The sequence below is a fragment of the Oncorhynchus keta genome, chromosome 2 (assembly GCF_023373465.1).
Source record: "Oncorhynchus keta strain PuntledgeMale-10-30-2019 chromosome 2, Oket_V2, whole genome shotgun sequence".
NCBI lineage: Eukaryota > Metazoa > Chordata > Actinopteri > Salmoniformes > Salmonidae > Oncorhynchus > Oncorhynchus keta.
In genome coordinates, this window is record NC_068422.1 from 19,728,467 (window position 1) to 19,741,882 (window position 13,416).

Consider the following 13,416-nt stretch of genomic DNA (forward strand, 5'->3'; position numbering starts at 1 on the left):
CAGTGAGTCATGTGGCTGTGGCTTGCTATATAAAGCAGGCAGACAGGCATTCTGCTACTGTTCAACTGAACGTTCGAATGGGCAAAATGAGTGACCGAAGTGAGTTTGAGCATAGTATCATCGTTCCCATATCTCAAAATCAGCTATCCTCCTGGGCTTTTCACACAGACAGTGTCTCGGGTTTACCGAGAATGGTGCGACAAACAAAAAACATCCATTCAACGGTAGTCCTGTGGGCAAAAACAAATCAAATCCAAATCAAATTGTATTTGTCACATACACATGGTTAGCAGATGTTAATGTGAGTGTAGCAAAATGCTTGTGCTTCTAGTTCCGACAATGCCATAATACCCAACGAGTAATCTAACCTAACAATTCAGCTTATAGGTGAGAGGTCAAAGGAGAAAGGCAAATATCATGCAAGCTAACAGCTGGCCACAAACAGGCAAATAACTTTGGTCCAACGGTTTGTGTTAAATGCGGAAGACACATTTCATTTGAATGCATTCAGTTGTACAACTGACTAGGTTTCCCCTTTCCCTCGTCACAGAGGGGCTATTGCAGGAGATGATCACACCGGGTTCCACTCCTATCAGCTAAAAACAAGAAGAAGCCGCTTCAGTGGGCATTTTATCACAAACACTGGACAATTGAGGAGTGGAAAAATGAATCCCAGTTCCTGTTGCATCACGCTGATTGCAGAGTCAGGATTTGGTGTAAGTAGCATGAGTCCATGGCTCCATCCTGCCTGGTGTCAACGGTACAGGCTGGTGGCGGTGGTTTAACGGTGTGGAGAATGTTTTCCTGGTACACATTAGGTCCCTTGATACAAATTGAGCAATGTTTCCATGCCCTGAATAAGTCATGCTGTTCTGGAGGCAAAGAGGGGTCTGACCTGGTACTAGATGAGTGTATCTAATAAACTGGCCACTCAGTGTATATTGTATTATAGTTAAATTATAGTTGTCAACATTGCTGTTACAATGTCTGGCATGCAAATTCATGTGATGGGGAAATAGCACAGCAAAGCTGTAACCCAGTGTTGTCAGGTCACTGGTCTGTTGCCGCTGTGTGAAGAGACTGTAGACATCAATAGAATAAGGAATTAGTAAATTAATAGGATCTCTCTGGAAAAATGCTAGTTTCCCTCGGCAGACGGGTTGCCTCCCACATTAACAATGTTCCAACATACTGTTGCCCTAGGTATGGGATTTCCCAGACTAGATAGATGCCATCTCAAAGGACACAGTTGATTGGTGGCGGAAAAGTACTTAATTCTCTGCTCTCTCGCTCCCTGTTGCATGGGTTATTTCCATAGCCACCTTGATAAGGGCCTCTGTGGAACTCCCCTCAGGGTCTCTATGTGTCACACTGAGTGTTCATTCAAAATGGCACCCGTTATCCTATAGTGCCCATAGGGTTCTGGTCAAAAGTAGTTCACCCTGTTGGGAATAGGGTGCCATTTGGGGTGCACAGTGTGATATAAGAGTACAACAACAGGTTAGTTAAGGCCAGGGTTACACGTTGGATAACAACACAGTTTTTAAGTACTATTTTTATTCAAGTGGTATAAGGAGATAGCTAAAAGAATGTAGAGTGGTGTGTTGCATTCACAGCCAAGAATGTGCTATTGTTTCATGAGTGAGACTTGTGTGTTGACTTTCACACCCCTCATTTGTTTTGCCTATCAGTTGACTAATCACAGGGTCCCGTGTGGTTCAGTTGGTAGAGCATGGAGGTTGCAATGCAAGGGTTGTGGATTCGATTCCCACGGTGGACCAGTACGGGAAAAAGTACAAAAATGTAAATACTCACTACTGTAAGTCTCTCTGGATAAGAGTGTGTACTAAACCACAAAGGCCCATTGTGTGTTAGAGAAGATACGTCAGGTGTTATAGAGTAGCTGGCCACTGCATGGGCAATTTGGTTTTGTTAGGTTGTTGTGGAAAAGGACAAAATAAACTGTTCACATAATCAAAAATGATAGAATAATTATTTGGGCTAAATAGTTTGCTATGCCATTATTTGATAGGTGTCTGATGACACATATACAGTACTTCTAATACTCAGACATTCTGATACACCAGTGGACAGAGAATTGGGAGACACCCAAAAACCGTTCTGCTTATTTTCATAATAGCATGCCATTAGATCATGTGTGTGGTCATAGTAATATTGTATCCAGTTACACTGACTGACATTAGATTGATGGAACGATACCAGTCATCAAAGGGGATGGAAATAATTCATTTATGTTTGTTGTATAATCTATTTTGTGCTTTTGATATGAAAGATACAGTATACAGTATGTATCCATAGTTCTCTCCCTGGTTGTATTATGACAACATAAGAGAGCCCTAAAGTAAGACAGTATATCTATCCAGAGTTCTCTCCCTGGTTGAATTTTGACAACATAAGAGAGCCCCCTGGTCCAGAATATCCACTCATGCCTTGTTATAGAGCTTGTACAAATCAAACATCATACTGTCTTACTATCTGGTCTAGTGAATCACCACCCAAGTTACCATTGCAGTTGCCTGTTGTTTATCTGTTATCCTGGCCAGTGTTAGTTGGAGCGATTCCACTATCTGGGACAGGCTATTCAGATCTCTATATCTGGGATGGGCTATTCAGGTCTGTATATCTGGGATGGGTTATTCAGGTTTGTTATGATGACAAATGCTGGTGCTGGCAACACCCTATAGAGGGCTATAATCCTAGGGCTGTAATGGATAGGGATAGACTGAGAGGAGGGTATGCTTTGAATGTGTTGTGCATCTGTTGAAGTCTGTCAGTAAGCACATGTGTATGAGCTGCCTACCCTCAAGCCTTGGCCCCCTGCCATTGTGGCATAAACTGACTGCTGCCTCCTCAGTCTTGCAACCATGAAAACTAAAGCTAATCAACACAAACCTTCCATTGTGATAGCACCTATTCTCTCTCTCACGCTCTCGCTCTCTCTCCTGTAAGTGGGCGTCAGGGTGGCTGAATGTGATTTATGTCTGATTCCAACTACAGAAGGTTGACCTTGATAACCTCCAAGCGCTAAATAGCTAGGGAAGGGCTCCCCCACACAAGTCTAAACTATCTCTATCAAGTGTTGTTGAATGCTGCTGGCTCAGGAGGAGGAAAAACTATATTTTCTTTGATGGGCAGAGAAGAAGGAGAACCGGATATTTTCTAGGACAATCCTACCTCAACAATGTAGGGTCACGAAACGGTTGTAGGCTTACGAAACCCATTCTGTGATGAAAACAATGTAGGGTTTTGAAACCCATTCTGTGATGTACATACAGAAATGTGGTTATAACAAAGACTTGATATATTATGTAAGGGTGGGTAGATTAAATAGGTAGATGTGGTTCTTTGTGTTAGCGCCCACACATAGGTTAAGTTCATATGACTCTGTTACACAATGGGCACATCCCAATTGGCACGCTATTCCCTATATTGTCCACTACGTTCTCTTTCTAACGCCCAGAGGAGTGTGTGTGATGCGGAATGTGTGATGCAGGGATAGATTTATTGGAAATACCTAACCTTGAGATCAGACCATAGGCTCAGAGGAAGTGAGAGGGAATATTCTGATCAATGTGAAAAACAAACCCTGTCTGTGAACACAAGGTCAGGGGAGCCATAGAGATGCAGTAGAATTCCTTTTAATTCTGTGGTCAGCGCATTAAGAAAAGCATCACTACCCACATCTGGTCTGTGTTCTATGTCCATTGGGGTATACATACAGTAAAGTACACACACTAAAGGGTAAGAAATTATACAGTTGAAGTCGGAAGTTTACATACACCTTAGCCAACTACATTTAAACTCAGTTTTTTAATCCTAGTCGAAATTCCCTATCTTAGGCCAGTTAGGATCAACCACTTTATTTTAAGAATGTCAAATGTCAGAATAATAGTAGAGAGAATAATTTATTTTAGCTTGTATTTCTTTCATCACATTCCCAGTGGGTCAGAAGTTTACATATACTCAATTAGTATTTGGTAGCATTGCCTTAAATTGTTTAACTTGGGTCAAACATTTTGGGTAGCCTTCCACAAGCATTCCACAATAAGTTGGGTGAATTTTGGCCCATTCCTCCTGACAGAGCTGGTGTAACTGAGTCAGGTTTCTAGGCCTCCTTGAGCACACACGCCTTTTCAGTTCTGCCCACACATTTTCTATAGGACTGAGGTCAGGGGTGATGGCCACTCCAATACCTTGACTTTGTTGTTCTTAAGCCATTTTGCCACAACTTGGGAAGTATGCTTGGGGTCATTGTCCATTTGGAAGACCCATTTGCCACCACGCTTTAACTTCCTGATTGATGTATTGAGATGTTGCTTCAATATATCCACATAATTTTGCTTCCTCATGATGATGCCATCTATTTTGTGAAGTACACCAGTCCCTCCTGCAGCAAAGCACACCCACAACATGATGCTTCCACCACCGTGCTTCACATTTGGGATGGTGTTCTTCGGCTTGCAAGCATCCCCCTTTTTCCTCCAGACATAATGATCATTATGGCAAATAGTTATATTTTTGTTTCATCAGACCAGAGGACATCTCCAAAAAGTATGACCTTTGTCCCCATGTGCAGTTGCAAACCGTAGTCTGGCTTTTTTATGGCGTTTTGGAGCAGTGGCTTCTTCCTTGCTGAGCGGCCTTTCAGGTTATGTCGATATAGGACTCGTTTTACTGTGGATAAAGATACTTTTGTACCCGTTTCCTCCAGCATCTTCACAAGGTCCTTGCTCCAGAGGAGAGATTTCCACCCTGCCACCATCCAGAGGGTAAATGTACAGTATCATTCACATCATCAGCACTCATATGCTGAGTTTGGCACTTCGCCAGCTGGGAGTTTCACCCGGGTGAATTGAGCTCTGGCAACACTGTTCCCAGTTCCCGCCCCTGCATCCAGCGACTTGAGGGAGGTCTGTCAAATGCTTAGCCTGCTCTGCTCTCACGTGGTTGGCCAGGGACCTTGGCAAAGTTTCAACTTTCTCATCAAATAGCTGCAGATGACCCTATGCCTGTTAGCGCTTATAGGAATGAGCTAAACACCCCATTTGACTTTAAATCTCATAGGGGGCTTGGCCTATGATGAAGAAAAACATTTACACAACTGTAACTTGGGTAGAGGACTCTTGTCCTGACATTCTGGTCGCTGAAACATGGTTAAATGGTTCTGTCTCTGATAAAAAAAACATTGAAGTGAATGATTATAATGTATTTAGATGTGACAGATTACAGAAAGGTAGAGAAGTGACCATATACAGTACCAGTCAAAAGTTTGGGAACACCTACTCATTCAAGAGTTTTTCTTTATTTTTTTACTATTTTCTACAATGTAAAAAACTATGAAAAAAACTATGAAATGACATATGGAATTATGTAGTAACCAAAAAAGTGTTAAACAAATAAAAATATATCTTACATTTTAGATTCTTCGAAGTAGCCACCCATTACCTTGATGACAGCTTTACACACTCTTGGCATTCTCTCAACCAGTTTTTCCAACAGTCTTGAAGGAGATCCCACATATATTGATCACTTGTTGGCTGCTTTTCCTTCACTCTGTGGTCCAACACATCGCAAACTATCTCAATTGGGTTGAGGTCAGGGGATTGTGGAGGCCAGGTCATCTGATGCAGCACTCTATCACTCTCCTTATCGGTGAAAAATCCCTTACACAGCCTGGAGGTGTGTTGGGTCATTGTCCTGGTGAAAAACAAATGATAGTCCCACTAAGTGCAAATCAGATGGCATGGCGTATTGCTGCAGAAAGCTGTGGTAGCCACGCTGGTTAAGTGTGCCTTGAATTCTAAATAAATCACTGACAGTGTCACCAACAAAGCAACCCACAACATCACACCTCCCCCTCCATGCTTAATGGTGGGAACCACACATGCAGAGATCATCCGTTCACCTACTCTGAGTCTCACAAAGACACGGCGGTTGGAACTAAAAATCTCACATTTGGACCAAAGGACAGATTTCCACCGGCCTAATGTCCATTGCTCATGTTTCTTCACCCAACAAGTCTCTTATTATTATTGGTGTCCTTTAGTAGCAGTTTTTTTTGCAGAAATTCAACCATGAAGGTCTGATTCACGCAGTCTCCTCTGAACAGTAGATGTTGAGATGTGTGTGTGTTACATGAACTCTTAAAATAATTTTGGGGGGGCGCAATTCTGAGGCTGGCAACTCTAATGAGTTCATCCTCTGCAACAGAGGTGACCCTGGGTCTTCCTTTCCAGTGGCGGTCCTCATGAGAGCCAGTTTCATCACAGCGCTTGATGGTTTTTGCCACTGCACTTGAAGAAACTTTCAAAGTTCTTGAAATTTTCCGGATTGACTGACCTTCATGTCTTAAAATAATGATCGACTATCATTTATCTTTCCTTATTTGACCTGTTCTTGCCATAATATGGGCTTGGTCTTTTACCAAATAGGGCTATCTTCTGTATACCACCCCTACCTTGTCACAACTGATTGGCTTCAACGCATTAAGAAGGAAAATACATTCCACAAATGACCTTTTAACAAGGCACACCTGTTAATTGAAATGCATTCCAGGTGACTACCTCATGAAGCTGGTTGAGAGAATGCCAAGAGTGTGCAAAGCTGTAATAAAGGCAAATGGTGGCTACTTTGAAGAATCTCAAATATAAAATATATTTCGATTTGTTTAACACTTATTTGGTTACTGCATGATTCCATGTGTTATTTCATAGTTTTGATGTCTTCACTATTATTCTACAATGTAGAAAATAGTAAAAATAATGCCCATTAACCTTGACTGGTAAAATCAAATTTCATGGCATCCCAAACTTTAAATAGGTTTTTTCCCAAGAAATCTGAGCTCCTGGTTGTAGAAGTGTCCATAAATCAGAATACACATAGCTGAGATTTACTGCACACCTGCTGCCATGGCGGATGCTATTGGTGCCATATCCGAGTGTTTAACAGCTTTCCTGTCCTCGGAATTCGTCATTTGGCTATCCTCGGCCAATTTAAGACTATGTGCATTGATTTTAATCTCTCAGTTGATCACAAAACCAATAGGGCTAAACGTGAGAAGAAAAATAACTTTTGTAGAAATCCTCGTTGAATTATTTTATTCTTACTAGTAATCCCCCAAAATATTTGTCTAGTAGAGTATTTGCATATGATCTCAGTGATCATTATCCCATAGCATGTATTAGAAATACCAAACAGCAAAATACTAATCCTTGTTTAATTAAGAAGATACATTTTAAAAGGTTTTCTCCTCAAGGGATTTTACATGACATGTTCTACTATAATTTAGCCATCATCTCCTGTATTCCTGACTCTGACATGGCTCTAGAAAATGTGTTCTCCATTATTTATTCCTCTGGCAGATAAACAAGACACTTTTAAACAATTCAGAGGCTATTCAGGGCTATTAGCTATCTGAGCTTCGATGCCATACAACACTCCTTCCGTGGCCTCCAACTGCTCTTAAACGCTAGTAAAACCAAATGCATGCTTTTCAACCGTTCGCTGCCTGCACCCGCACGCCCGACTAGCATCACCACCCTGGATGGCTCCGACCTAGAATATGTGGACATCTATAAGTACCTAGGTGTCTGGCTAGACTGTAAACTCTCCTTCCAGACTCATATCAATCTCCAATCTAAAATCAAATCTAGAGTCAGCTTTCTATTCCGCAACAAAGCCTCCTTCACTCACGCCGCCAAACTGGATGCAGTTCATCACAGTGCCATCCTTTTTGTCACTAAAGCACCTTATACCACCCAACACTGTGACCTGTATGTTCTAGTCGGCTGGCCCTCGCTACATATTCGTCGCCAGACCCACTGGCTCCAGGTCATCTACAAGTCCATGCTAGGTAAAGCTCCGCCCCATCTCAGTTCACTGGTCACGATGGCAACACCCACCCGTAGCACGCGCTCCAGCAGGTCTATCTCACTGATCATCCCTAAAGCCAACACCTCATTTGGCCGCCTTTCGTTCCAGTTCTCTGCTGCCTGTGACTGTAACGAATTGCAAAAATCACTGAAGTTGGAGACTTTTATCTCCCTCACCAATTTCAAACATCTGCTATCTGAGCAGCTAACCGATCGCTGCAGCTGTACATAGTCTATCGGTAAATAGCCCACCCAATTTGACCTACCTCATCCCCATACTGTTTTTATTTATTTACTTTTCTGCTCTTTTGCACACCAATATCTCTACCTGTCCATGACCATCTGATCATTTATCACTCCAGTGTTAATCTGCAAAATTGTAATTATTCGCCTACCTCCTCATGCCTTTTGCACACAATGTATATAGACTCTCTTTTTTTTCTACTGTGTTATTGACTTGTTAATTGTTTACTCCATGTGTAACTCTGTGTTGTCTGTTCACACTGCTATGCTTTATCTTGGCCAGGTCGCAGTTGCAAATGAGAACTTGTTCTCAACTAGCCTACCTGGTGAAATAAAAAAGAAATAAAAAAATAAAAACTGTAGCCTTCACCAAGTGTGTCCAAAGTGAAGGTTGCGTCATTAAGTTAATACTCTTTCTGACCAAACATGCAGTGTCTTCAGAAAGTATTCACACCCCATTACTATTTCCAAATGTATTGTGTTACAAAGTCAGATTAATTGATTTAGTTGTTATTTATTGTCAACAATCCACACAAAATACTCTGTGATGTGGAAGAAAAAGTCTGATAGTTTTCAATGGAATAAACACATATTGCTTGATTAGATAAGTATTCAAACCCGTGAGTCAATACATGTTAGATACACGAGTCTTTCTGGGTAAGTCTCTAAGAGCTTTCAACACCTGGATTTTGCAACATTTGCCAATTATTCTTTGCAAAATTCTTCAATCTCTGTCAAATTGGTTGTTGATCATTGCTAGACAACCATTTTCAGTTCTTGCCATAGATTTTCATGCAGATTTATTTCAAAACTGTAACTCGGCCACTTAGGAACATTCAATGTCTTCTTAGTAAGCGACTTCAGTGTAGATTTGGCCTTGTTTTGTTAGTTTATTGTCCTGCTGAAAGGTGAATTCATCTTCCGGTGTCTGGAATTATTATTATTAGAAAATCTTTGGAGGGAGTTGAAAGTCCATGTTGCCCAGCAACAGCCCCAAACATCACTGCTCTAGAGGAGATCTGCATGGAGGAAGGGGCCAAAATACCAACAACAGTGTGTGAAAACCTTGTGAAGACTTACAGAAAATGTTTGACCTCTGTCATTGCCAACAAAGGGTATATAAAAAAGTATTGACATAAACTTTTGTTATTGACCAAATACTTATTTTCCACCATCATTTGCAAATAAATTCAGTAAAAATCCGACAATGTGATTTTCTGGATTTTTTTTCAAATTTTGTCTGTCATAGTTGAAGTGTACCTATTATGTAAATTACAGGCCTCTCTCATCTTTTTAAGTGGGAGAACTTGCACAATATGTGGCTGACTAAATACTTTTTTGCCCCACTGTACATTTATTTATCTGCTTTATGTCTCGAGAGTAAAACATTTTTTGTTGGCTCGCGAACCCTTTATATACACATAAAAAACTTTTTTTTCACACATCTTAGCCATCAGGCTAGCTATATCAAAAACATAATGGATGAATAAGTAAAGCGCAATAAAAACTTCATCAAACAAGAGCTTGAAGTGATGGTGGAGGAAATAGCAGCCAGGAAAAGGTTGCTATTGGGGAGGATGGGCGAGAATGGCAAAGTCTGACTCGGACTGCGCGACCAGTAAGTCAGCTAGCACGTAACAACATTAGCTAATTAGCCAACATAGCTAACGGCGTCAACGTTAGCTAAGTTAGCCAAGTTCTTCTTTGAAAATTGACAAGTTAACTCTAGCTATTTAACACTTCTAGAATATTGTAATATATTGTCAATTACTAGCTAGCTAGATAATGCATGTTTTAATTTGTTTTCTTGCTGTATTTAAATGCCCAGTAACCAACTGTGTCTGTGGCACAAGAAAATATTCATGGTTACAAAAGTATCCAGTCGTGCAGCTAACGTTACACTTGTTACTTCTCTCATCAGCCTACAGTTCTTGAAATGTTGTTGTCATGCTGACATGATGTGTCTGACCTTCCAGAAATAACACTAGACCTCATCCATATGCCTCTGTGCTCAGATGTGGGAGCCATGGATCATCATGATCATATGACAGAAGAGCAAGCAGAGGTAGGTGTTTGTTTGATTTCTAATTTCACAAGTTTATTATTCTTCTATAATAGGCCTACAACACAAATAATTTCCATAGCGGATTCATTGTATTTTCTCAACAGATATCACTGAAGAAACAGAAGAGATGCGCCTGTCTCGGATCCTTATCCATCATGATACCCTAATGTACGAACCAGTGCCACCCCAGACAAGGAGGCTTGGTGGTGTGGAGGAGATGGTGGCTTTCCAGAGGATGCTCCTGGGGTAGGTCACAGTCCTGCGCAGGTTGCAGGAGGAGCTGTTAAAGGAGGAAAGCGAGAGATTAGCCCTGGAGAAGGAGAAGCTAGCCCTGGAGAAGGAGAAGCTAGCCCTGGAGAAGGAGAAGCTAGCCCTGGAGAAGGAGAAGCTAGCCCTAGAGAAGAAGTTTGCCATGGAGAAGAAGAAGACTTGAAAATTAATATCCTAAAATAAATCTGTTTAGATATCATACAAACCTTTTTGTCATGTGAATCTCCTCCTTATGAGGTTATTTCTTATTTGTAGGCCATCACTGCATCTACCAGTGGCATTGTGGTCAGTGGCAACATCCTGATCAGGTACAGCTGGTGGAATGTCAGGTGTATTGGGATGTGGCATCCTGTTTTGTATGCAGATGTAGTGCAAGATACATTCTGAGGTTATGATCTTGCATGTTTTTTCTGGTCTGTATGACATAACGCCCCCAGAGCGGTCAATGCATCTGCATCTGGACTGTAGGAATCTGATAGATCTTTCTACTGAACTCCTTATTTTCATCTGAGCATGGTTGTAGTTCTCTTCTGCAATGTGGTTAGTGTCTAGGATTGGTGACATGAGCCACATTTTTTGTCCATAGCCACTATCTTCCTGTCCAGGTTGGTGCCCCCCCTTGGGTTCTTGCTGTGGGGGAGATCTTCGTGGGCTATACCTGGCCTTGTCTCAGGATAGTACGTTGGTGGTTGAAGATATCCCTCTAGTGATGTGGGGGCTGTGCTTTGGCAAAGTGTGTGGGGTTATATCCTGCCTGTTTGGCCCTATCTGGGTGTATTGTCGGACGGATCCACAGTGTCTCCTGACCCCTCCTGTCTCAGCCTCCAGTATTTATGCTGCAATAGTTTGTGTCGGGGAGGCTAGGGTCAATCTGTTATATCTGGAGTATTTCTCCTGTCTTACCCGGTGTCCTGTGTGAATATAAGTATGCTCTCTCTAATTCTCTCTCTCTTTTTCTCTCTTTCTTTCATTCTTTCTTTCTCTCTGAGGTCCTGAGCCCTAGGACCATGCCTCAGGACTACCTGGCCTGATGACTCCTTGCTGTCCCCAGTCCACCTGGTCGTGCTGCTGCTCCAGTTTCAACAATTCTGCCTGCGGCTATGGAACCCGGATCTGTTCGCCAGATGTGCTACCTTGTCCCAGACCTGCTGTTCTCAACTCTCTAGAGACAGAAAGAGAGGTAGAGATACTCTGAATGATCGGCTATGAAAAGTCAACTGACATTTACTCCTGAGGTGCTGACCTGTTGCACCCTCTACAACCACTGTGATTATTATTATTTGACCCTGATGGTCATCTATGAAAATTTGAACATCTTGGCCATGTTCTGTTATAATCTCCACCCGGCACAACCAGAAGAGAACTGGCCACCCTCATAGCCTGGTTCCTCTCTAGGTTTCTTCCTATGTTCCAGCCTTTCTAGGAAGTTTTTCCTAGCCACGATGCTTCTACACCTGCATTGCTTGCTGTTTGGAGTTTTAGGCTGTGTTTCTATACAGCACTGTGACATCAGCTGATGTAAGAAGGGCCTTATAAATACATTTGATTGATTGATTTATTGATTGATTGATTGATCCCCTGAAACCCCAAACATACAAAGTAGTAAATTGATATCATAAGAAGCAACACTATTTTACGTGTGCTGTGGACCACAAAACAATTACACGGGTAACAGGTAAAGGAAAGAAAGGGTTAGTGATGTCTGATTTCTTCACCTAATAGCCAGCCATTTGGGGGCTCCCGAGTGGCGCAGCGGTCTAAGGCACTGTATCTCAGTGCTGGAGGCACTACTACAGACACCCAGGTTTGATTCCAGGCTGTATCACAACAGGCTGTGATTTGGAGTCCCAAAGGATGGCACACAATTGGCCCAGCATCATCTGGGTTTGGCCGGTGTAGGCCTTAATTTTAAATAAAAATGTGTTCTTAACTGACTTGCCTGGTTAAAAAAATATATATATATAAAAATATCAGGAATGTGATGTTCCTCAAACTCCCAGGGCTGAATTTAATACAATGAAGGAGTCATGTGTGCTCCTGGGCCATTCGTCAAAAACATTTGTGAAGGCTAGTGTGACATTGCAGACTCGTTGCACATTGATAGAGTGGAAGTTCTTTCGATTAACCTCAATTTCCTCCTCTTCACGTGGACCCTATCAGGAGAAATGGTAAGACTACATCAGATACTTATAAGGCTTACTGAAATAATCATTTGATATGACAATTTCAACAATTATTATTATGATATTCATTATTTAATCAAATATGTAATTACAAGTTTTTCAAATTAAAGTTTACATTGATGTTTTTAGATATGTCTTTTTGAAATGCTCACCTACTGACACCAGTCTGCAGAAGACAAGCGTTTACCTGTCCTAAACTTAAGTACATTTCCAAGAAGAAGTTCTAAAACATCATTTTCAAGAAACCCATTTCTTATTTGATTTTTTCTTAGAAATAAACATAGGGGAAAAAACTTCAGAACATTTCCAATAACTATGTTGAGGAATAGCAAAAACTAGAAAAACAAACAGCACTTAAAAATACATTTCTACTTAAGACGGTTTAGTGAATCCAGGCCCTGAAACATACATTGAGAATTACTGCCAGGGTAATTAAGTTTGGTCATTGAGACAACCTAAATCATATAAACTGGAACAACCTTCTCAGTAATGGGTACAATATTTCCAACTACTAAGACATTGGATTAGTTTAGAAAATGGTATGTTATTTATGTTTGTGTAGCATATGATTAATCAACCAATCAATGTAAATGCAACAACACAGGTATTGAAAGAAACCATTCTGAAAATCAGCCTGCAATACAGCATGCTGTGAAATATGATGATGGGTGTAGTTTTGAGCAAACATGAATTTGTCATTTTACTCAACAAGCTTGTTCAAATTCAGCTCACTTGGAGCAGAGTTTGTTGAGTAAACAAACTG